General features: G+C 38.9%; 1 protein-coding gene and 1 pseudogene across 2 annotated transcripts in view; both read left to right on the forward strand.

Annotated features, from left to right (window-relative positions):
• Nkain3 (sodium/potassium transporting ATPase interacting 3) overlaps positions 1 to 27,076 on the forward strand; it is a 614,865-nt gene that overhangs the window by 551,557 nt on the left and 36,232 nt on the right. The window lies entirely within an intron of this gene.
• On the forward strand, positions 23,731 to 24,161 carry LOC116902991 (annotated as a pseudogene).

Below are 27,076 nucleotides of genomic sequence, written 5' to 3' on the forward strand. Positions count from 1 at the left end.
ATATATATATATATATATATATATATACACACATACATTTTATACATACATACACACACACACACGTGTGTGTGTGTGTGTGTGTATGTGTGTGTGTGTATGTATGTATAAAATCGTCATTTGTGTATGGTCCAAAAGAATGGCTGCATATCATGAATGCTTCCAAGCTGTCTGAAATTTGATGAAAAACTGTAGTTCTTGGTGTATTAGAATGTGGCTTTTAACACATGTGGTTGGTAACGACCTGAAGGGATTTTAAGTCTTTTTACCTCAAACCCTTGTTCTTTTCTCCATTGTAAGATACACCTGCCTAGATCAGCCCACCATAAGATCATAGAATGGGCCATAGTCGTGGTCATATTCCACAGGTAGTTTATGAATATTTATTAGATGAGAATTTGTCATCTAATTCTTCACCCATTTTTAGCAAAGAAATTTTTACATGGAGATATATCTGAATATATGTAACAGGTATTAAAACAGGTATTTACTACTAATAAATAATTTCATTTGAAAAATAAATTGGTATACATATAAATTGGGTACTGATTAAATGTTAAAACAAATTTGGATTCTAATGAGAGAGCTGTACCTATTTCAACATAAAGAATTAAAACTTGTCGGAATATTAGAGACTGCACGATATGTTTCAGAATCAATGAATATTTTGATTCCATCATTATCAATGCTGAGAAAGCATGTTGCATGTTCAGATACAAGGCTGCAGTGATGTCACATGATGTTCTGCAGGTGAATGCTGATAGAAAAACCTCAAATTCATTCCACATATATACAAATATAAAGTGACAAAAGTATACTGATAGCAGAGATTTGGGGGTATTCTGTTCTGATCGCAAGCAAAAATAAGCTATGTAATGATCTTTTTATAATTATTAAAATCGAGTCACCAATTCGAGAATAATTTTTCAAAACAAGTTTTCTAGCACTATAAAATTAAAAAGCATACTCATTTGATACTTTCCCACTTAGAATAAAGGAAAATGTTTGATTTATTTATTTTTCACAATTAAACAATTATGTTTCTATAAGAACAGAAAATATGGTATGTACAGTACTGTGTACAACTAACAACATACAATGGTTCAGAATCAGAGCTGTCATGTTTCCAGCAGTGTTTGTTGAAATTACATAATATGTTGTTCACATCTCAAAGAAAGCATGTTGCATGTTCAGATACAAGGCTGCAGTGATGTCACGTGATGTTCTGTAGGTGAATGGTGATAGAAAAACCTCAAATTCATTTCACATTATAAATAATTGTCAGACACTGTGCATGCCAGAAGCTTTTACTGTTGCCAATTTTTGGCACAGCCATAGTCAGTCATTCAATCATATACCCCGTACTTTAAGAAGTTATATGTTAGAACAACCTGATACAATTTTCAAATAATTGTCCTTTTTAGAGTATTTTTAGGACTCACTCTATTTTCTAAATGAACTCCATTCAGTCAGTGCCTTCTTAATGCTGTTTAGCATTTTTATTATATTAGGATATTAACATAATCATTATGAAAAACCAATTACTATTGTGACACATTTACTTAATTTTAGATACTATGTGTAATTTTTAAGATTTAATCATAGATGTGCTCCAATATGAAGCTTTATTTTTACACTATAAAATGACTTCAAATGAATGAACACATACAGAAGAAAAGTTCACTTCAAGGTGCATGAACCTGAAGGAGGTGGAATGGAGAGTTTCCTATTGATTCTGTATTAAATGAAATGGTATGCTTTAGACTCAGTGGTACATTTGTAGCCACAATATTCTCTTTATCTTGAAGATTTATTTAGTTTTATTATATATGCAAGAACATTGTGTTTTCATATATGTATGGGCACCGTAAGTATGGAGTCCCATGAAAACCAGAAAAAGTCACCTTGGAACTGGAGTTATAAGTAGTTATGAGCTGTGATGTGAGGCCTGGGAACCCAACCCCATCCTCTGCAAGAGCAGCAAATGCTCCTAATAACCACTGAGCCATCTCTCTAACACTTCACCCCATTTTTGTCAGAATAAAACTATACTTGTCCAAGCAACAGCTCCACATATGGTATATGAGAAGGAAGAAGAAGATGGCTGATTCATCAACAGGTGTGTGTGTGTGTGTGTGTGTGTGTGTGTGTGTGTGTGTGTGCTATAGATAATAACTACCATTTCCTTTTTTCTTAAGAGCTCATGCTGTTTCTATTTATGTACCTATGTATCTACCATCCCATTTCATACTCAAACTTATAAGCTAGCAGCCACCATTATTTTCACTGTGGAATAGGGAACAGACTGGCAAGGTTGAGCAAGCCAGGGCCCAGGACCCAGGCCCCTTTGTCCTCCCTACACAGTGTACCTTCACTTGCTCTGGTCCCATACTCAGGGAGACCCATAATGCCTCTTGTCATGGGTGTACATAATGCATTGCTCCCTTCATACTTTGAACTCTCCTTCCCTCTTTCTATCCAATATTAGGACACTGAGTCAGAATTCAGGATATATTGTGTGAGAAAAAAATATTATCAAAAAGAAAAAATGCTGACCTCTAAATCTCCTCTTTAATTAAAGAGAAATTCAAAACACTTAGCAACAATGTACATGTCAAATATTAGGTATTATTTTAACCTGTTGTGACTGTACAGTTGACCATAATACTGGGTGAAATAATCCCCTTTCATAGGGGAGGGATTTTGAGACAAGGTTCTTCTGTATAACTAATCTTCTTTTCAGTAAATCTATTTTCTTTGATCTCTTTTACTTTTAACTACTAAAGTATTCTGATTTGCACCTGCTCTCTTCTATAAGAAATCATAATTTCCTGTGGACATGTAACATTTCTATAGTCTTATCTCTTGATTTCATGTTATATTCTCTCTCTCTCTCTCTCTCTCTCTCTCTCTCTCTCTCTCTCTCTCCATCTGTCTGTCTCTCCTTCCAGGTTTGATTGTTCTGATTTTTTCAAACTACTATTTGTTTTTAGAATTATTCTGTGCACACTGTCACATCATAGGAAGTCATAATAATAATAATAATAATTTAATATTATTAATTAAATAATAAAATATTATTTAATTTTTCTTTATACATGAAAAGGCAAATCACAGTATTGTCCTAAATACAGAGAGGCACCTGTCTGCTCTTGTAACTCAATCACAAATAGAAAACTATGTTTGTCAATAAGCATCAGTAGCACAGATGTGTATGCTTGTGCACAAAAACAGTGGAGATTCTGGACACCAGTCTTCCATACCACATGTCTCTAAGGTTAACAAAGTGGTAAACATGAGTAGTTTTAGAACTACTCTGTTTTTATTCAGAAGACACAATACCTCCATATGTAAAAACACTATCTCGATGATATTTGCATTCATTTTAGCTGAGAAATATATGCACATGTTGAAGAATACCTACACAAAGAAATGCAACACTCAGCAGTATAAAATAAGTTGCTTTAAAACATATCAGCAAATCAGTAACTAAATCATTCAACTGACAGGAAGCCTTGTTCTCAGTCGACTGTCATTCTGAGAAAAATATGCGTATCTGACTAGAATCCATTAAGAGACTAGTGTGCCTGGAGTTTGAAAGATTTCTTTAAAGAAAAAGGAAATATCACTCCTAGAAAAGGAAGCAGAAGCTATCGATTGTAGAGAGTTGCACCTCAGCATCTCTATCACAATTTTAAAAAGTTCTCTTTGCTATCTTCCTTTTCAGGCTGTTACTTTCTTTCGGAAGGTTTTGGATGGGGGTAGGGGTTAACACAGAGGTGCAGAAGGAGAAAGACTCATTTGTCTTTAGGGGCAGAGCACTGAGAGTTTGACCATGCTCCAGTGAGTGTATGGACAACACAAATTGGACTTACTTTTTTGGGGGATTGGGGGTGTCAAAAGGGTCGGGGAGCAGATATGGAAGGACTGGAACTTGAATGTGATCATGGTGTATGAGGTAAAATTCCCAAAGAATCAAGAAAAATATTATTTAAAAAAAAAAAAAAGAAAAGGAAACGGATGTTCTCTCTAAGATAAAATGCCAAATTTGAATATTAGAGCTTTCCACCAACTTTAAATAACCCTCTCTGGTGCAACATAAGAACTCCAAACTGGGGGTTGGGGATTTAGCTCAGTGGTAGAGTGCTAGCCTAGCAAGCGCAAGGCCCTGGGTTTGATCCCCAGCTCCGGGGGGTGGGGGGGGACTCCAAACTGCAATAGAAGCAAAAAAGAATTCACCACTCCAGCCATAGGGTCATAGGGCATCTTCCACCCCCACTCTGTCTCTCTCTGTCTCTCTCTGTGTGTCTCTCTGTCTCTCTCTCTCTCTCTCTCTCTCTCTCTCTCTCTCTCTCTCTCTCTCTCCCTCTCTCTCTCTCTCTTCTCTCTCTCTCTCTTTTCCTCCCTTCTCTCTCTCCCTCTACCTCTCCTTCATGGCATTCATTTCTTTTACAAGCTAAGACTTGAACAGTGGAGGGAAATGGACCAGAGAGGCAGTGAATAACTCAAACAAAAACAATTCATAGCCAAAGGAGCCAGAAAGTTCAGATGAATCACAGACCTAATTTGCTTCACACACACACACACACACACACACACACACACACACACACACACACATGCACACACACACACACACACACACACACACATGCACACACACACACACACACACACACACACACACACACACACACACTTTGCATAGAAATGATGACAGTGTGGTGATTCATGCCTGTGCTAGGTCCAGCCTGTTTCTTGGGGCCTGCTGTGAAGCTCCTGCATTATCACACACATGAATGCTTATTAAACACTCCTCATTCACATATTCTAAACTGACTAGTGAGAGAAATTTTACTCATCACTTACAAGCTCCAGTAAGCTCAGTTTCTCAGTACTCCCAAGCCAGCCAGGAGGACAGTCACCAGATAGTGACCGAGCAACAAGATCATAGGTGCTGTTTCCATGTCCTGCCCTTAGACTTCAAACTCCATTTCTAGAGCTGGATGAAGGTATTTTTCTGAATTACTTCCCAGACCTTTGTCACTTGCTCCTTACAGTCAAGATGAGAGAGAGGGAGAAGGAGAGGGAGAGGGAGAGGGGAGGGAGAGGGAGAGGGGAGGGTTAGGGGAGAGGGAGAGGAGAGGGGAGAGGGAGAGGAGAGAGAGAGAGAGAGAGAGAGAGATCATTACCTGTTTTTTTCTCACTCCACATCTGTTGTTGTATTTTGATGACAGAGCCTACAGTTACCAATCACTGGGACAACAGGAAAGTGGTGTGCTTTTGGTCTCCCATGCTCTGAAAAGATTTCACCTGGAAATTTTGCTAGAAGTAGGTGTTGAATACAAAGAAAAGACATTTGAAACTTTTTAATAAAAGTTATTTGGGGTAGGTTTCAGAGGGGCAGAGCAGTTTCAGTGTCTTGTGGTACCATTTTTTTCAATAGACTGATTTAAAAGAGTGATTAATGATATCTAACTTAAGAAATAAACTAAATGGTAGGGAGCCGAAATCTGACACCTAAACTTAAAAGAGATAAAAAGAAGGATAGAAAGACATTTCAGACGAAGTAAACTAGCAGTGCAACATTTGAATAGAATTCTGAAGAGAAATTGATGTTCATTTGCAACCAGACAGAATGGAAGCCACTAAATGAAGCCATTTGTGCTTGTCTTCCAAAAGTGATTAGAAAGAAAGATTTGACCGGCAATGCCTGCTCAGATTGGCCTTAAGTCCTAGCGCTTCAGAAGCCTATGGACAAGGCCTATGCACATTATAACATAAGTAGAAGAACACCCTGAACAATTTAGTGAGACCTGTCTCAAAGTAAAAATAATGGAAGTTTCCACAGCCCATGATTTATTACCTGCTTAAAAACAAGCAGGCCATCCTCCAGAAATGCTCTGGTAAGTGTAGCATTAGGGCATTTGACTTGAGGCTAAATCAGGAAGGCTTGCAGCAATTACATGCTCAAATACAGACACAGGTATCCATTTTCTTTAAAAACAAGCAGGAGTTCTGGAAGATTTACTATTGTGCACCCCTACACACCACATAGATCCCTGTGTTGTGATGGGAACAGACAGATGTAGATGTCCTGGATCTGAGGTTCTTTTAGTATTTCACCTTCTAGTACTGACAACTGACTGGCCAAAACCTGTTTAATACTGGAAATTGGAGGCATAGCAATAACTCAAAGTACAAGTGCTGAAACTAGACTACGAATTTCAAGGTGAGTTGTAGAGGTACATTAAACACATTACCCTCCTGAGAGACACAGCCAGAATACAGCAAATACATGGCGAATGCCAGCAGCAAACCACTGAACTGAAGCGGGACCCCCGTTGAAGGAATCAGAGAAAAGGACTGAAAAGAGCTTGAAGGGCTCGAGACCCCATATGAACAACAATGCCAAGCAACCAGAGCTTCCAGGGACTAAGCCACTACCTAAAAGACTATACATGGACTGACCCTGGACTCTGACCTCATAGGTAGCAATGAATATCCTAGTAAGAGCACCAGTGGAAGGGAAGCCCTTGGTTCTGCTAAGACTGAACCCTCAGTGAACATGATTGTTGGGGGGAGGGCGGTAATATGGGGAGGGTGATGAGGGGAAGCCCATATAGAAGTGGAGGGAGAGGGGTTAGGGGAATGTTGGTCCGGAAACCTGGAAAGGGAATAACAATTGAAATGTAAATAATACCCAAGTTAATAAAGATAAAAAAAAATATTACCCATACTTAGCTCAGCCTGTATATCTAATCTCCACACTGTAATGATCTTTCTTCTAGTAGACCTTATGTTTAGAGTTTAGCAGACAGCTCAGATTTCCCAAGTAAGATTTTACTCCCTTATATGAATGCTCTTCACTGTGTCAATATATCAGACCATGGAGTGCATGAGAACTCTTAACTTTCTCTTCTGTTTTGTTGGGGACCCAATCATACTGTAGAAATAAAGCTTATTCACCTAAAACTCTCGCATTAGAAGAGTCCTCGTTACATAACTGAAGATTGTATGTTGAATGCAGTAACCCAAACTTTATATTTTGCATTAGAATTCCCTCCTGCTTTTATACACTGTATAGGTTATCAATAAATATGTGACTATACCCATTACCAAAGTGTCATGCAGAATTACTTCACTGTCCTAACATTTCTTTGTATCCCTCCCCAAACGCTGGCAGCAACTGGTGCTTTCGTCACTCTATATGATCATCTTTTCCAGGTAGCCATTACTCTGGATTCATGCATGATTTCAGCGTTTAAGACCAGCCGTTTTCCCTTAGTGATGTGTATTTAAGTTTCTGCACCTTTTTTCCATGGCTCATGGCTAGTTTCTTTTTAGGCTAGTATCCTGCTTATTTATTCACTGACTTGGTTGCCTCTAAATTTTAATAACTATGAATAAATTTGCTAGGCACATTTAATCATAGGTATCTGTTTAGGCAAAAGCTTTTTGTTTTTTGTTAAAATAACTATGGAGCTACCAAGGAATCTGATTGATGGGTCATATAAAAAATATGGTGTGCTTTGTAAGAAACTTCTTAACTATGCTCCTAAACTGACTGTGTCTTTTTAACTTTGTATGAGCAATGACTGGGAGTTTCTGTGGACCCCAGAATATTCAGTACTTCTGCATCAGAATTTGCTTCTGTTATTGTTTTGGGGAACTGACCATTCTAGTACATGCCTAATGGAGTATCATTCTTATAATCTGCAATTCTCTTGACATGTTCAACACCTTTTATTTACTTTTTTACTATTTTTGTATCTTATTTATTAAAGTCTGATATTTCTTCAGACCTTTAGCCCATTTTTTAAATTTCACTATTCATTTTCTTAGGACTGAATTTTAAGAGCTATTTTTAGACTACAGATAGCACTAATTTTTCAAAGGTGTCCACTGTAAACATTTTTACAGTATTTTTATTGCCTTTCTTCTCTTTCTTTATACATTGTCTTTGACAGAACAGGAATTTTTAAATTTAATGATGTCTCCCTTATCAATTATTTCTTCATGGATTGATAATGATGTTATTTTTTTTTTATTAACTTGAGTATTTCTTATTTACATTTCGAATGTTATTCCCTTTCGCGGTTTACGGGCAAACATCCCCCTAAACCCCCCCTCCCCTTCTTTATGGGTGTTCCCCTCCACACCCTCACCCCATTGCCACCCTCCCCCCAACAATCACGTTCACTGGGGGTTCAGTCTTAGCAGGACCAAGGGCTTCCCCTTCCACTGGTGATCTTACTAGGATATTCATTGCTACCTATGAGGTTAGAGTCCAGGGTCAGTCCATGTATAGTCTTTAGGTAGTGGCTTAGTCCCTGGAAACTCTAGTTGCTTGACATTGTTGTTCATAAGGGGTCACGAGCCCCTTAATGATGTTATTTTTAAAGGCATTATAAGATATAGGTTCACTTACCTCTTCTTGAATATTATTGCAAAGGAATTTCATGACTTTATATTCTACATATAGGTACATAAATCATTTTGAGTTAATCATTTGAGGAATAGACACAATTTTCACATATACATTTGCAGTTCCCCAGGAGCATTTGTTGAAAACATTATTCTGCTTGACTACATTACTTTTGCTTCTTAAATAAAAATAAAATCACTTTACCATACTTGTATGGCAAATTTTCTGGGCTCTCTATTCTGTTCTGTGACACTGCTTAATCTTTGACGAAAGCTATACTGTATCACTATAGGTATATGCTCTGTTATAAATTTAGGTCTTGACAAATACTATTCATTTCTCCCTTCTTCTTCCCACACTTTATGATATTCTAAGACTCAAAACTGCCCACAAAAACAACTTCACAGCTAGCTTGTCGATGTATACAATGTCGACTTCTTGGACTTTTATTGGAGTTTCATTGAGATTACCAATTAATTAGGAAAGCTATCTCAATGGTATGTTCTGGAATGATAGGAAAGCACAACAGACATCTTCCTCTGGCCTCTGCAGTGTACACATGAACACACTCAGCATAGACACTCATGAGAACACAGAGTATAGACACACTTTATGTTGTTGAATTTCAAAAGAAACATCAAAGGCCATCAAGATGGCCCAATACATAATCATATAAAGTACAATACAAACATTAAAGTTGGTGTTTGTAGTAAGAAGCTTTTGCCTTCCATGCACCCACTAGAAAGTACATTACATAGATGTTTTACATAAAAGCTTTTAATAACTCTTCCATGGAAAAGATGGCTTTTTAATGGCTCTTAAAAGCTGATGAAAACCGGTAAGGTAATGTGTGACTTAGAAATACAAAATAGAGTGAGCGCTCCTTCCCCCATTCACCCACTCCTGCCCCAGCACTCTAGCATCCCCCTACACTGGGTCATCAAACCTCCACAGAACCAAGGGCCTCCCCTCCCCAATGATGCCAGATAAAGCCATCCTCTGCTTCATATGTATCTGGAGTCATGGATCCCTCCATGTATATATATTTTTTCATTTGTAGTTTAGTCCCTGGGAGCTCTGGGGGATCAAGTTAGTCCATTGTTCTTCATATGGTTGCAATGCCCTTCAGCTCCATCAGTCCTTCCCCTAGCTCTTACATTGGGGTCACTGGGCTCAGTTTGATGGTTGGCTATGAGTGTCTGCATCTGTATTAGTCAGGGAGATGGGATGAGGGGGTTGTGGAGGAGAAACCAGGAAGCGGGCGGGATGTCATTTGAAATGTAAACAAATAAAATGATTAATAAAAAAGAATTACAGAATAAGCATGACAGGGCACTTCAGAGATGATCAGATGGGCTCAGGAGGCCTTCAAGGCAGGGTCCCAGAACAGACCTGGAGTGATAACCATGACTGAAGATGGAGGACATATGATCCAGCATGGGAGGGACAACTAGACTCTCATCCAGTCTGCACTTGAAAACAAAGAAAAAGCTCCTTACTGATATTTATAGTTTCATGATGTTATACCATCATGGAATCATATAGAACAATTCCTAAAGCCTCCTACAACAAAATTCTGCTTGATGCCACACAGATAAACATATGTTAATATATGCTATGTGTTCACCTTCAAAATCAAACTATGACTCATAAAATACATCTTATTTTAAACATTTTCTATAGTTGAATATATCACGGGTTTGCTGACCATTCTCGCTATTGGAGTCCGCAATACCATTCTTGGACCTGTTGATCGAAAGCCTAATGAAAAAATGTGATAAATTCTTTAAAACAATAGTAGACTAACACTTAAATATCCTGACTTTCAAAGATAATCACTGAAGATTGAAGATTGTTATGCTCTGACTGTAGGTGTGTGTGTGACTCTGTGTGTGTGTGTGTGTGTGTGTGTGTGTGTGTGTGTATGCTCATCAGCATATCCTTTGTTAGCAAGTAAGATTGACAGCTTTGCCTTTCAACTCGCATTCTTTGAACATTTGAACAGTGAGAGGTTACAGCGATCAGGCACTCCTCTCCTTCCAGCTTTTGAGAACTTGCTGTGCAGACAAGTTCTTCTCGACCAATCTGTATTTTATGAAGTTGGTTTTTAATTTTTGGAAAATTGGTTTCTCTTCCATTTTAAGTCATTAATTTCCCTTTGTCTCTTATACAAAATAAATGAACTCTACAGCTATGAGAGGTATTCAAACATTAAAAATCAATCAGCCCAGACTCCTCGTTAAGTTTTCTTTTCCTCACCCAAGTGTGCTTGGACATCTATGTTCTGGGCCTGCTCAACCTCATTGTTACCAGGGGCCTCTCAGAAACCACAGAAACATCAGTTCAGGCTCCTTCACCTTCTTTGGTTGTGAAACTTATCATTCACACCATTTCCCCATAACAAATTGTCCTTTCTCATATCCCAGACAGTGGGTCACTCCCTAGACTTTATCCAGCTGTGATTGTTCCATTGACATATTACTTTAATGTTTTATCATTTGAAACCTACATTGTGGCTGTCATTTTACTGTCTAATACAAACAACATATTTTAGATATACAATTGGGGACAAGGTGGGATTAGGGTGACAGAGAATTTCACTGAGATGTAATGGCAAGATGGGCACATGTGCAGCCAAGGAAGGCTTTCAATAATGTTTAAATACAGCTCCAATTTAGCTTCTCAACAAAGTTTTTCCTTTTTGCTATTTCTAATATGTAGTTAAAATTCTTCCAAAAATCACTAGTGCACTAGTGAGGTTTTAACATTAAAAATATTCTCTCTCTCTCTCTCTCTCTCTCTCTCTCTCTCTCTCTCTCTCTCTCTCTCTCTCCTCCCTCCCCAAACCCTCTCTCTCCTCCCCCACCATTCTATTTCTATTTCCTGCCCTCTCCCTTCCATTTTCACATAGTATATACACTTGATAAATGAGTAGAGACGGATGCTAGGAAAGTCCCTGCTGACAGCTATCTGCAATCCATCATAAATGGAGGAAGGTTTGAATGGCTTCTTTGTGCATAGTTAAAACATCTCTAGTTGCTATAAGAAAAAAAAAAGATAGGAGAAAACTGCGGCTGATGAATATTCATGAGCCGGATACCTCAATAGATTCCTGAGGCTACTTTTATTCATTTTAATAAGGATTAAATATATTTAAATAGTTCTATGTTATATACCATGTAATTATTTTCTGAACAGAGGCTCTAAGGAAGTAAAACCCTCCGGAAGGTAGAAGAAAACAATGAATAGAAATGAAAAGCAAACGCAGCAGCACACTGCTGCAGATTAACATGCTTTCACAGGCTGACACAGGTTAGCATTTTTGAAAGGAATTTACAACATCTCCTTCAGGTCTGAGGGCATCCCCAGCTCTGATTAACTTCACTTTGCATTAGCACCTTGGGAGAGAGAAAGCAGACAATTGTTCTAACCTGTCATCAAATGAGCTGATGTGAGAAAATGTTTCTGGATCTAACCAAGCATGACTGGGGTTTATCCTAATGCTTCCTGGCCACAGTGATTAGTCCTCTAGTGACATGCTCAAATTGGATGCTGGAAACTACATCTGCCATGTACTTCCAAAGGCAATAAATAAATAAAACTCATTCCGTCAGTGTAATGTAAGTAATAATAAATCCAAACATAAAGGCAAGAAAAATCTCCAATGTGCAAATTAGTAACAAGACATACTTTTGTTTTGATACCAGTTGTTTGATTTGATTTTAAAAAGTGACTTAGGTGATTGTTCACACAGATTATGCACATGATCTCTTGTGCTTCTCAGAAAGAAAAAAAGAAAGAAAAAAAGAAAGAAAGAAAGAGAGAGAGAGAGAGAGAGAGAGAGGAAAGGAAGGAAGGGAAGGAAGGGAAGGAAGAGAAGGGAAGGAAGGAAGGAAGGAAAAAGGAAAAGGAAAGGAAAGGAAAGGAAAGGAAAGGAAAGGAAAGGAAAGGAAAGGAAAGGAAAGGAAAGGAAAGGAAAGGAAAGGAAAGGAAAGGAAGAATGGTATCACTGATTTATAGACAAGAGGCAAGGAGGCTCAGAAATGGCAATGAGTCATGTTAGGTGATGATAACCAGCCCATGGGCAAGTTTCCTTACCTATAAAATACAGGGATGGGGAAACTTATGCTATAGGCTTTGTTTTATTTTCAAAGTGTTTGTCAGTATAAGAAGTTGACTGAATGAGAGGAAACACATTGAATAATCTACACACTGCCATAGACAACCAGTGTATGGTTCCGTGCTCAAAGAGAACATAGTTTAGACGTGATATAATCATTAGTTTATTTTCTCCAGAGATGGAGATGCCTGCTACAAACTCTAACATGTTTTCACTGTTCACTACTAGATCATTTATCTTTCTTGAACATGTAGAAGTCCCTCTTCAAGAATGGACCATGACCACAGGAGAAGGAGAAACAGGTACATGACTCAGAGTTCAGGGAAGAGGACACACATAAAAAAGCAGTTATCATTCAGTTTGAACCAATTGTTGCCATAGGTATTCAGATCATATTCTCTTCTGGTTTTTAAGAGAAACAAGAAATTTTTATTTTTAGAAAAACCATCCAAAAGAAATTTCCAAAGTAAAGTTCAAATTGTGAGCAGTTACGTTGCCATGTTAAAGAAATAACCCATGAATTAATTAAGTTAGCTTTTGGAAGGAGCATGTATCTGTGCACACAAGTATATGCATGCACATGGATAGGACAACTGCGAAGGGAAACAGGGGGCAGTCCACCAGGCTGAGAGAACATGTAATCAACATGCTGAAAGAACAAGTATTTATTGGGTGTATTCAAGGAACATAAGAGAAATGCAGGGCTGGAGAGATGATTCAGTGGTTAAGAGCACTGGCTGCTCTTCCAGAGGTCCTGAGTTCATTTCCCAGCAACCACATGGTGGCTCACAACTATCTGTAGTCAGATCTGATGCCCTCTGGTGTGTCTGACGACAGCAACAGTGTACTCATACAAATAAAATAAATCTTTAAAAAAAGAGAGAGAGAAATACAGCCTCCCTTGCTAGGTGAGAAAGGATAAATCACTATACAATAGAGCCTTAGAAGTCACTTGTGTGTGCAGAAAACTCTGTAACAATCTTAACTAAATGCATTTTGATTATCCATAAAGATCTGTGTCTTCCAGGACATATGTGTTAAAGTTACAAGAGCAGTAGGAGTCTTTGACCTCATTAAGAAGGTTAACTGAGTTACTGAATTACTTCAGAAACCAACATCCAATGGCATCCAAATGCATTTCCATCCCAGCCACCTACTTATTATCATCAGTCACGAGTGTGGTCTAGACAAGGCGATTTCATCAACAACGATGCTGTTGTTCTGATTCTTTGGACAGTGACCCTGGAGTAAAATTCTCCGGGATATGAAGCAGAGTGGAATGTCAGTCACATATGCTAATTTCTGTTTGTGTAGGATTGTCTGGTTAAATTCGTATAAGGCAGGTGGGCCCACTTACACATTTAATAAAAACAAAATACCATTCAAAGAAAAAAAAAAAAGGACAGGCATGAAAAGCCAAAGTATGCTTCTCTCTAACACTCACTACCTACGTTTTCACTTGCTCCCTTCTTTTGCTTGGGATCAACAATTTATTCCCTGCTACTGTGATTGTTTCTTGAAGAGAGCAGAAGGAATACAATACAGACCCTCAAATGTCTTCCTGATCTTTAGATCAAAGTATTTTGGTTCCTCTCTCCACAAGCAATATCTGATATCAGTTGTTGAATATGCTTCTAAAAAATAGTGCCAGGACCAGAAACATAGGATCATTGACTTCAGCACAAAATAAAAGAAATTTTAGATAATAGTTAGATGGTAAAATTTTATTTCTGCTCCAAGAGGAGAGCTCTGGAAGCAGGCACTCCAGATTTAGAGTAATCACATAGGCATCTTTTGTCTTTTTCTCTTGCCATTACCAGAATGCAGTTTTCACACATAAAAATACCTCATAAGTACAATATAACTGTTACCATAAAAACAAACAGGTCAACATTCCGTACAAGAAGGACAAAAGGATATATCTTCAAATAGTCAACTTTTCTGCAAAGAGATTTGCAGAGCATCCAATACCGTATCTAAGTTTTTAACTCTGTCTGAATTAGCAGATGAAGCTCCCTAACATATAACTCCCTAACGTGGGTATGTCATGGATAAAGAATAAAAACGCTTGTGCATTCAATGCACCATACCATATGCAAGCCAGTGCAATGCTCTCCTAGAGTGAGCACACTCCTTCCTCTACGCCATTTTGTATTGGGCACCCTTTCTGACGAGTGCTGAGGTCTGAAGCAGTTCCATGTCCTAAGCTGGTGTCTGTGATAAGCATAAGGAGGGCAGCTCAGTGCTGCAGACTTGCTGATCTGTTTCTAATGGTACCAACACCCAGACATTCCGGTCTTACCCAACTGGGATTCTTTCTTTATTGCCTCCTCCTAGCTCCCAAACTGGGCAGACAGTGGTTTTCAGTTCCACAGTTTCAGCTTCTACCTGACATCCCCCAACACACACTCCTCCCCCCATCCCCCAGCTTTTCTTAGGAAGCCGTCTTTGTTTCCAGCTTCCAAGTCTTCTCAAAAAAAGCCTCGTTTTGTTTTGGTTTTGTTCAAGCAACAAAACCTGTTATTTATTGCAGTCTGCCATTGAACTGACAGTACAGCCCAAGGAGAACAAACTATACAGCCCAGGGTGGCCTGAAACATGGCAAATATCCTACCTAAGCCTTCAGCGCTACAATTACAGGTGTGCACAGTTGGACACAACATGCATGGTTCACCACCATTCTGAAACCCAAGTCCTGGTTAACCTTGTTTTCCTGAATCAATACAACCTTGGTGTTTCAGTAGGCCAGAGCAGAGTATCAAAACATGGGTGCCTTAGAGGCAGCAGAAACTTGTTCCAGTTCTGAAGGCTGGAATCCAAGGTCAGGGTGCTACATGCAGGTTTCTGGTGAGAGCTATCTTGGTTTGCATATGGCTGCCTTCTTTATATATCCTCATGTGGCAGAGGAGAGAAAGAAACATCTCTCTTCTGTCCTTTTATCATGATTTAATCTTTGTGACCTAAACACCTGCAAAAAGCCAGCGTCACTCCACACTGAATCTCAGCATAAGATTTGGGGAAGCAAAAGCATTCATTATATTGTCAAGATTCGAGCGGACTCTGAAACCTTCTCCAGGGTTCTCTTGGGAATCAGTGCTGCCCCTTATCAGTTCAGGCAAATGTTTCCAGCCAAGGCTGGTTGTCCACTATTATTCTGCTTTGTTCAATAGTAAACCAACATAAATTGCACAAAACACCATTCTACTAATATCAGAAAGGAATTAGCTGCTAAATTTCCATCTAGCAGAGGTCCTTGTGTTAAAAGCTAGCTTGACCTCAGTTTGGCACTCATGGAGAGGGGATACTTAAAAGGTGGGGTCTAGTGAAAGGAAGTTAAGTCCAGACACTAAACACAGAGATGTCTTGCTGTCTTATGGTGATCACATTCCTCTATGTTACCACCACGAAATGAGGTTCTGTCACACGGCAGTCCCGAAAGCCACTAAGCCAATTGACCATGGACTGAAAGTATAAAGCAAGACAAACCTTTTCTGCCTATAACTTGTTTGTCCCAGGTATTTAACTACATTAATTGGAAACTGACAAACACTGATATTTTTTTTTTTTGGTTTTTTTTTTTTCCAGAGCTGGGGACCGAACCCAGGGCCTTGCGCTTCCTAGGCAAGCGCTCTACCACTGAGCTAAATCCCCAACCCTCAAACACTGTTATTGCTTAGATTCTTCAACCTTTACATTCCTTCTTACTACAGCATAAGCTTCTGAGGCCAGACTGCAATGCAAAGGTATGGAGCTAGGGCAAGGTGAGCCCGGGTGCCTGCCATCTAGTCAGGACATGGGGTCAATACTATGTAAATTTCAATGGGTAAAATAACTATTAGGCTTGACAAAATGTAGGCCATTAACCTTTAGGAGAGCAATCTCAGCAGAAAAGTACAGCCAGGAGCCAAGCTGCGGTAAATCACAGGACAGACAGGCAGAAGAAAGGGAGTGTGCCCTCTTCAGACTTTTGTGAGTAGCAGGGAGTAGTCATAATACAGAGAGAATCAGGTGACATTTTTGTAAGATAATAGATAAGTGATCAATTTCAAAAGGAAAGGAAAGGAATCTGTGCAAAGGAGACATGGAGGAAAGAAAATGTCTTTGGGTGTCCAAAGTGGGAGCCACCTTTAAAAAAAGAACCCCCCTTCCCCGGCACAACAATAAGTGAAGGAATGAATGTGAAAACAAAATCCAACTCAGTATGGCTACAGGACTACTACTCACTAATTATTCATAGACACACAACATAAGAGGCCAAGAAAACACTGAAGTAGAGTAGGAATTTTCACAGAGTCAAAAAGCTTAGGGAAAGAATCTACTCACATTTCTCTCCATTTGAAGAAATGGGAGACTGTAGATGAATAGGGTAAACTGATTCAGTAAGATGGTCTTAAAGGAATCTAGTATGCTTCGGGATTTGATCCTATCTGGCATAATCCCTCACGACCATGAGCTGAGCAGAAGGCAGGATTTACCAAGCCATGGACACAAAGCCCAGACGATGGCAGGCACTGAGGACAAAGATGAGTTTGAGAATGGAGATGAAGGCCAAAAAGGCAGCAAAGAAATAAAAACATAATTCATTTTTACTTTCAGGGTCTGAACATTGCAGCTCTGCTCTCCTTGAGACCCATGAACAGGCTCAAAGAAAGCACATGCAGAAATGACTTAAGGCTGATGTCTACATGGTGGTCAGTTAGTGGGAAGGAAAGAGCATCAGAGGCTGCAGAAAAAGCAGCATAAGCCACCAGGCTCCTCCATGGTGGGGCGCCTCCCAGTACATAAACTTTCTCTCAGAACTACCTAGTGAAAATGGACATGCTGTGAACTATGTTCGAAACAGAAACCTTTAGAAAAGAAAATATGTGTTTCTCTAATTCCACCGCTGGCTAGCTCTGGGCACGAAGCTGCACTGATCTCTGGCTTTCTCCCAAAAAGAGCTAAGGGTATTCACCTAAAAAAAAAAAAAAAAGCTGTAATTCTCCCTAGTATACTGGTTAGTTGTGTATGTGTGTGGGGGGAATGGAGGGTCCTTTGGTTTTGTTTTGCTTTTTGTCAATTTAACACAAGCTATCATCATCTTGGAAAAAGCAACCTCAACTGGTAAAATTCCCCTATTAGATTATCTTCTAGCCCAATCTATGAAGCATTTCTTTATTGATACTTTAATTGATGTCTTAGACCACTATGAGTATGTGTCACCCCAGAAAACCTGTTGTAAAGCACATGAGAAACAAGACAGAGTGGAGTGTCTTTCAGCTGCTGTACCAGTTTCTGCTTGGCCTCCCTCAATAACAGACTCTAGTGTGGAAGAAGACAATAAAAGAAACCCTTTCTTTTCCAAGTTGCTTTGGTCACAGGAGTAGAAAGAAAACTAACACACCAAAGTCATCAAGAAGCAGATAAATTGCTAGCCGGTACCTACCAGCAGGTCAACATTCAAAAGGAATTCTTTCATAATAAAATGCAAGCATGCACCATAATAAGTAGAAAGATGTTGCCTAGTCAGATATTCTATATTGCTATCAGAAACAATAGCTATGTATATACACTCTTCAGAACTTCTCTACAGTTCTAATACCAAAGAGACAGTCATTCAGCTCAGCTCCCACCATGAAGGGAAGATGAGCGCCAGCTCACCAATAGGGACTATGTACTTTCAAAGCCGATTCAACACTGTGGGGACCTGGATGGCATTTTCAAAAGCCATGTCATTAGACCTCATTGAACACAATTTTTTTTTTGCCACTGAGTTAAAACAGTGCCAAAATGTCTTCCCCCACAGTTTCTACCTCTCAAGTCCTAGCAGGAAGCCAGGCTCTGATGACTATTGAGCCAACCCCAACACCTCTGCCCTTTACCAAGCTTGTCCCTGCTGCTGAACACTTACCATCTGACAGAGAGGGTGACCTGAAGCCAGAAGGCAGCAGAAACCCCATTGTTGGCTCTTGCGTTCACAGCAGCTGAAATAAAAACAGAGGTAATTGTCACTCACAACCATATGTCCATGGAAATATTATAAACAAAAATCTGTAACTATCTAGATCGCTTCACTGGTTGCTGGAGCAAATAATGTTAGTTCAGAAAAATTCAGTTGAAAATAGTTTGAAAATACTTTCTTCTGTATCGTTGGGAAACTGAGAAAGAGAATTATGAGTTTTTAAGATCAACGTGGGATACAGACAAGATTCTGACTCAAAAAAAAATAAGTCATCAAGTTCCCAAGTGTCCCTTTTGAAGGACAACATTTTCATTACCCAAATGACTTCTGGCGTCTAGTCTTTTGTAACAGTCTTCTCTTTGAGGGGAGTTTGGCAGCAACCAGAGTGTGGCCTGTCCAGTCTGGCAGTCACCCTCCTCCCAGAAGTCACAGCTGGCTTTTAGAGCAAATGAGGGTTGCCTTTCTAGCTCTTGATAGAGGCACATATTCCAACTTTCCAAAAGACAAGTTCCCAGAGTCATGAGAAAAACCTCCCTGCCCCATTCCATCATTACCTAACATTATTAAAGAACTATAAACAACAAAGGAATTGGACTCAAGATCAAGATTGGCACATTGAGTGAATTATGAGTTGACTTGGCCTCAGTTTTGGACAAAGTTACTATATAAATCTTGTGCCAAAGATAGATTTAATCTATTCAACTCTAATAATACTGAATTTGTTGGACAAAGATAGGTACTAATATAGAAAGGGAAATATGACAACATAATTCCGTCCTCTTAATTTCAACAATGAGATCATAAGTGTTATCAGAAAAGAAGAAAATTATTCATTCCTATGGATGGTTGAGTGGTAATGGAACTTAAGATATTAACAGTAGTCCTCACTGAGTTGAAAACATACACTATGAAACTAAAGGTCAAGTACAAGACCTCGGGGTCATCAGACGCAGCATCCTAATGTTATCTCATGCATTTTACTTAAATTTTATACTTTTAATGCTTAAGGAAAATGCTTTTAGAGATTTTTGACACCATTCTAAAACTATGACTTATGAAATGAATATTTAATTGTGTGGCTAGCCAGAGAGCCCATGGTTCTACTAAAGAGTAACTACAAAGAAACTGCGCTATCTTCTTAGGACACATAGTACTCAGGAATGTGCAGATGAGGGTGTGGGGTGAAGGAACTCCTCTGTGGCAAGCAATAAACAGGGGGTCCCATCTTAGGCCTCAAGAGTATCACTTCTTTCCTAAGTTTGGGGACTAAACTCTGACCCTCTGCTTTGAAACTAAATGTTTCCCCTAAGGCCCTGAGAGCATTCCAAAGTTGCCTCCCTGGTCCATAAGCAGAGCCAGCTCTAAAGTTAGACTGAAGAATAGTGTTAAGGAGTCTTAGAGTGAAAAAAGGGGACCAGACAATCCAACAAGCAAGCCTCAGGTCAGTTCAGTTTGTCGGAATGAACACAGAAGGTCTTGTCACCCTGTCCCCATCCAACTTTCTGTCTCTGAAAGAAGTGCCCACTGTATATTCCTGGCTGGCCTGGAACTCCCACTGTTGACTAGGCTGCTCTCAACCTAATAGAGATCAGCCTGCCTTTGCCTACCCAGTTCTGAGATTAGAGGCATGTGCCACCATGCCTGCCTTACCTGGATTTTATTTTAGTTTGCTAGGCTAAACTCTTTTAATAGATAAGGCATGAGGAGACATGACTCAGTGCACACTTGGGGATTTCTTCACACATCTCCACACATACTTAAGCTCAGACATTACCCAACCAATCTGACACTGCTACAAAAATAATTCCCTAACTCCAAAATACATTTAGAGTTATCACCCAGAGTTTTAAAGTTCGTTTTAGTTATACTCCGGATGGAAAAATCAGTAGAGGTTATATGAAATTTTTCTTGCTAGACACATTTATTTTTAAAACCCTAGTTAAAACTATCTACTTAAACAGGTACTTTTTGAAGGGAAAAAACCTAGACACTACACTTAACAGTATGAACTCAACCAGAACAATTAGAGGATACATTTTCTATGAATTTAAGTAGCATTTGTTTCCTCTATGATATTGCTGGACTGTTTTGTGCAGTGTCGGCACTACAAAAGCATATCACTAAACGTCTCTTCTTCTGTGGTGGAAGCCAGAAAATCATTTGTTTTCCATTTGGAAGCTCTCTACAGAAATGTTCCCCTAACCTACACAAACATACAAAAAGGGTATAAATCCTCAAAGGCAGAATGAATTCGGTCCAATCCCTGCTATGCCTTTTTATGGTCATTGTAGAGGGAACAAGTCCTTTCCATATTCATTGATTTATTGGAAGTCCAGTTTCCAGGGAACCTCTCAGAAAGGAACCAAATATCTATCGGTAAGTTCAGACTTCACTGGTGCTCCATAAATAGACTTTATTCTCACTGTGGACCCTGAAAAGAACAGTATAAACAATATGATTAAAAACAAGATGGTTAGTTATTACACAGATACACATTCTCTCCACTGAGCTAAGCAAGCAGAAAGCCATTCCCTCTCAAGACTTCTTCCCCTGGTGTTCCTCTGACAGCAGTCCTCTGTTGCACTGGGCATATGGAAGAAGGCAGGTAGAGTTGGTAGTAGTGGATCAGAAAGGCCCTTTTGGGAACAGTAAAGAAAGAAATGTGTCCAGAAAGCAGTGTGAGATGAAATTGTCTACCTGCTGCCTGCTCTTTGGTATCTGAGATTTTTTTGGTTTGCTTATATTTTATATAAAACTTCTTAAAAGGAAAGGTAGACCTGATGACCCAGCCAAAACTAAGGGTGGATCATCATATGGTACTCAATCCTGATTCCTCAGGAAGAGAGGTAAAAGTTTCTCAAATTACTGAATGAGACAGTAACCCAGGATACAAGTACAAGAGACTGACATTGGCTGAATGACATGGCTGGCACCTTCAGCACTGCTGACACCCAGAATGCCAAGCTTCCTCCACATTGTTTTAAACATGCAGTCTCTCCTCCCTCATCCCATCCAAAGACTTTGATAAACACCTGCCTCTTACAAGGTCAAGTACTGAGTATTAAAAAACAAAATTCCATATCGAGCTAAGGAAAGGAAATTCTATGGTAGCGCCTTGTGGTCTAGGTATGAATTGGTGGTGCAATCATTTTAAATATGCCTCTGTGGAGGGTTTGTAAGCCTGAAGTAAAATAGAGAAAGTCATAAACCTTCTCCCTGAGGAAACCAGGACGAGACTCTCAGAGGGTGACAAACCAAATGTCTGATCAATTCCCAATTGTGGAAAGTAATTAACCTCTTCTATGGGAAAAATGGTGTTAAAACTAATTCTGAAGTCATTGGCTTTCATTAAGTATATTGGAGAGAGTTTTATGCTGCCAGAACTTACAACACAGAGAAGATAATTTTAAATTCTATATGGTAATGGATGGCCTTAATGGAAGAGACAAAAAGTTGTCTTTAAAAGGACAGCCTCTTTCACAACTTTACTAAAATCAGAAATACAGGCCATGTCTGTAGCTCAGTGCCAAGTTCTAAACTAGCATTCAAGAAGCTCTGGGTTCTGATTTGCATTTCCCTGGTGACTAAAGATGTTGAACATTTCTTTAGGTGTTTCTCAGCCATTCAATATTTCTCAGCTGAAAATTCTTTGTTTACTTCTACATCCCATTTTTAATAGGGTAATTTGGCTCTCTGGAGTCTAACTTCTTGAGTTCTTGTAAATTTTGGATATTAGCCTTTTATCAGATGTAGGATTGATCAAATCTTTTCCCAATCTGTTGGTTGCTGTTTTATCCTAATGACAGTGTCCTTTGCCTTACAGAAGCTTTGCAGTTTTATGAGGTCCCATTTATCGATTCTTGATTTTAGAGCATAAGCCATTGGTGTGTTGTTCAGAAAATTTTCCCCAGTGCCCATGTGATCAAGACTCATCCCCACTCTTTCTTCTATTTGTTTGAGTGTATCTGGTTTGATGTGGAGGTCCTTGATCCCCTTGGACTTAAGCTTTGTAGTGAGATTCCACTTCACACCAGTGTGAATGGCTAAGATAAAAAACTCAGGTGACAGCAAATGCTGGCGAGGATGTGGAGAAAGAGGAACACTCCTCCATTGTTGGTGGGATTGCAAACTGGTACAACCCTTCTGGAAATCAGTCTGGAGGTTCCTCAGAAAATTGGACATTCCACTACCTGAGGACCCAGCTATACCTCTCCTGAGCATATACCAAAAACCAACATACAGCAAAGACACATGCTTCACTATGTGCATAGTAGCCTTATTTATAATAGCCAGAAACTGGAAAGAACCCAGATGCCCTTCAACAGAGGAATGGATACAGAAAATGTTGTATATCAATACAGTGGAATATTACTCAGCTATCAAAAACAATGACTTCATGAAATTCATAGGCAAATGGATTGAACTAGAAAATATCAACCTGAGTGAGGTAACCTAACAGAAAAACACACATGGTATGCATTCACTAATAAGTTGGAATCACCCAAGATATAATCCACAGACCACATGAAGCTCAAGAATAAGGATGACCAAAATGTAGATGCTTCACTCCTTCTTAAAAGGGGGATCAAAAAATATTCATAGGAGGGGATATGGAGGCAAAGTTTGGAGGAGAGACTGAAGGAATGGCCATTCAGAGCCTGCCCCACATGTGGCCCATATATATACAGCCACCAAAACCAGATAAGATGGATGAAGCTAAGAAGTGCAGTCTGACAGGAACCAGATATAGATCTCTCCTGAGAGACATAGCCAGAACATGTCGAATACAGAGGTGAATGCTAGCAGCAAACCACTGAACTGAGAATGAAACCCCTGTTAGAGAAATTAGAGAAAGGATTGAAAACTGAAGGGGCTTGAGACCCCATAAGAACAACAATGCCAACCAACCAGAGCTCCTAGGGACTAAACCACTAGCCAAAGACTATACATGGACTGACCCATGCCTCCAACTGCATATGTAGCAGAGGATGGTCTTGTTGGGCACCAATGAAAGAAGAAGCCCTTGGTCCTGCCAAGGTTGGACCCCCCAGTGTAGGGGAATGTTGTGGGGGTGGGAAGGGTGGGTGGATGGGGAAAGGAACACCCTTACAGAAGAAGGGAAGGGGGATGGCTAGGGGGCTTATGTCCAGGAAACTAGGAAAGGGAGTAACATTTGAAACATCAATAAAAATATCCAATTAAAAAAAAAAAAGAAGAAGCTCTGTGTTTGAGCAGGAGAAAATGGCAGTCTCCACAGGAGTTAAAGTTCCTCATAAATTTTACTTGTTGGAAGAACTCGAAGAAAGACAAAAAGGAGTAGGTGATGAAGGATGAAGGATGAAGGTAGTAGGATGGTTAGCTGGGGCCTTGAAGATGATGAAGACATGACACTTACAAAGTAGACAGGCATGATTATTGGGCCACCAAGGACAAAGTAAGAAAACAGAGTGTACAGCCTGAAAGTAGAACGTGAAGCTCTTCTGTCACTTAGATTTGTAACAAAAAATAGTATGAATGGAATCAATACTTCCAGTGGAACTGTGGATGCATGGAGCATACCAGTATTAGCAAAATGCCAGGATTTCTCTAGCATTAAAGTGCCAAGACATCTTACAATGTCCAAGGAAAATATGAAGCTTCCACAGATACCAGAAGGACAGACATACAACTAATTTTAGTGGATCTCAAACTTGTCTTAAATCAACAACCTTCTACTCATGTTAATATCTTAATTAAATATCACATGCAAAATACCCACACATTAAGTAAAAGAACTGCAGCTGGTAAACATGACCTGGACATTGTAAGAATATAGTTAATATATGTACACCTATTATGTTTTAAGGTAGCAAAAGAAGTGCAGCACAATTTTCCTTTCTCTTCTTAAAGCACTGTCATTTAAACATGAACCTGAAGCATTCAAAATAGAATTCAGGTTGTCAAGACAGAAGCATGGCAAAAGAGTGTCAGATGGCCACGGGAACCTTTGTTTTTCTGAAAGTAAATTCTCAAGGACAAACAGAACTGACAGGTTTTATCCACCATATTTAGAGCTTGCTTAAAGTAGCAGCTATAATGAATAGTCACGAACTGTGTTAGTTCTTGAAGCAGTGTGGGTGCTGACTACTGTTAATAGCAAACACAGGTGCATGATTGTTTTGATGCCTGTATTTATAATAAAAAGATGTTTGGGGTTTTGAATTTCTGTTAAAAGCTATTCTCATCTGTTACATGCAACAGACATGATAATTTGTTTACAGTCTTTGTTTAATAAAACATGCTTAGAAGTTTTAAGCGAAGTCAACAAAAAGGAAATAGGTGTTGGATATGTGATTTTGAGATAAAAGTTAGTCTTAAAATGTAAATAAAATATGAAATGTGTCTTCAAAAAAAGAAGAAGACACTTTGTGTTCAATCTTCAGAAATTCAAGGAAAAAATTCTTTGCCCAGATAAAATGATTTCTACCTATAATTTTACCACTCTGGGACTGAAGCAATGGCTTACCATGGATCTGAAGTGAGCTTGTGCTATAGTGTATCACCTGGGTTACCGAGTGAGACCCTGTAACAAATATCCAGAATCACCAAAGATAAAATACTGAGGACAACCCTTGTGTTACTTATTTGGTATGTTTTTTCTCTTAGCAAGAATACACTTGGTTTCATTTCTTGTAGATCAGCAGAGAGCCACAGAGACTATTTCAACTCTTATTCTAGGAAACTGAGAAACACACAGCCAGCCAACTACAATTTGGTGATTAACAGGATGTCTAGACAGGCTCTTATGGGCATAACATTATTAATTAACCAGCAGTTTGGTTAATCACAATAGCAAGAGTAATTCCTGAAATAAATATTTTATTAATATGCCCATCAATAAAGCAAAAGTAAAAGGAAATATTTCAATTAATTCATTTGTAATAATATTGAGATCGTGACTGGCAAATTCTGTTTGAGAGCCTGGAGAGTGAGCTAATGTTTCTAGCATGGTAAATCTTCATCTTATTGTTTCTAATGGAACTGTATATTTCAATTTCCTGCCAGAATTCCTTTTATGTCATCTATCTAAACTATACTAAGGTCCATTAGTGAACAATTGGCTCTGACAAACATTCTGCTGGTACGCATTGTTCCTTCCTTTTAGAACTGTGCATTCCCAAATTCCCACTGCTAAGAACATTTTTTTCTAGATGAGGAGTGTGCTGTCACGATGATTGAATATCTGCTAATATTCTTTGTCAATCAAAAAAACATATTTGAAAAAACACATAATATTTGAAAAGGAAAAAAGTAAATACATTGACCAGCACATACACAGTACATATTTTCATGAAATACAGCTAATCTAATATTTTTCAGACTCCATAGCCTTAAACCATGGGGGAGAAATACACGTTATATTGAATTTAATCTGAAAACATTAGCCCAAAGCCTGCTGTTTTGCCTTCGCAGAAGTCCATGTATAATGAACTCCCATGTTCCTCCTGACTTCTTTACTGCCATGGGCAATCCATCTATCCCCAAACTGTTTATTCCATTTCAGCTTTACTTACTTGGATGAGGAAATGAAGGCAATAAACCTCACATCTAATCTTTAATGTTAACCATCTGGTCAACATATATTTTAAGGCTAGAAGAAGATTTGAACTATAACCACATAAAAGTTTCCTGCAGAAAGTAAAATTTTATTTTATGCCATAAAAATCCCTTGGAGAACACATATTTGTATCTTTAAGTACATAAACGTATATTAAAATGATTTACCAATGAGCACTTAATACTTTCCAGACCTGTTCTGGCAGCTGGCAGGAAAGCCAGAAGGCCAAGCCTGCACGGCTGCTCTGTCAGGGAGCAGGAGGTGGGGGTTGGCTGTTCAAGGCAAAGTGGACTCCTGTTGAGTCTCCAAGCTCAACTCCATCAAATTAACTTCACATATTGATATGTGAGAGCAGTGTTTTAGCAAGACTGTGTGCTCCTAAGGGGCTTTCTCATCAATCCTCTGGCCTTTCTTCCCGTAAATGCCAATAGACCAACCAGTAAATGCTGATGGACTTACCAATAAATGTTGATGGATCCAGCTGTGCCAAATGGAATGCGCAATTTTAGAAAATGCAAAAATATATGCTCTCTGTCAAAGCGAACAGTAATGTGTGAACACGTACTCTAGATGTCCTGCTCAAAAGACAACAAAGTGAAAAATAATAATAATCCACTTTCCCTGAATTCAGCACTTAGGTGTGAATAAAGATTTTGCCTATTTTTCTTAATTACAAAAGAAATTCATACTCACAATAATTAATAAGTATCATGATAGCCTCAGTCTTGCCTCAGAGCCCCTAGTGCACTTGTCTTAGCATGCCCATACATCATTGTCTGCCTTTCACTTATCTAGATGAGAAATGGTGATTATGTGTGAGAATTAATTGGCCTTAGTTTGATATGAAAATTAAAATATAAAACTATCATATAATGTAGCAACATCTAAAATAAAATTAGAAATGCTTGTCTGAATTTCTGTTTGTGTTTCATTAAACACCAAAACTAGTCCAGAGGGGTTTCTATCCAAGCCAGGTCTATCTTTTCCTAC

The sequence above is a fragment of the Rattus rattus genome, chromosome 1 (assembly GCF_011064425.1).
Source record: "Rattus rattus isolate New Zealand chromosome 1, Rrattus_CSIRO_v1, whole genome shotgun sequence".
Taxonomy (NCBI): Eukaryota; Metazoa; Chordata; class Mammalia; order Rodentia; family Muridae; genus Rattus; species Rattus rattus.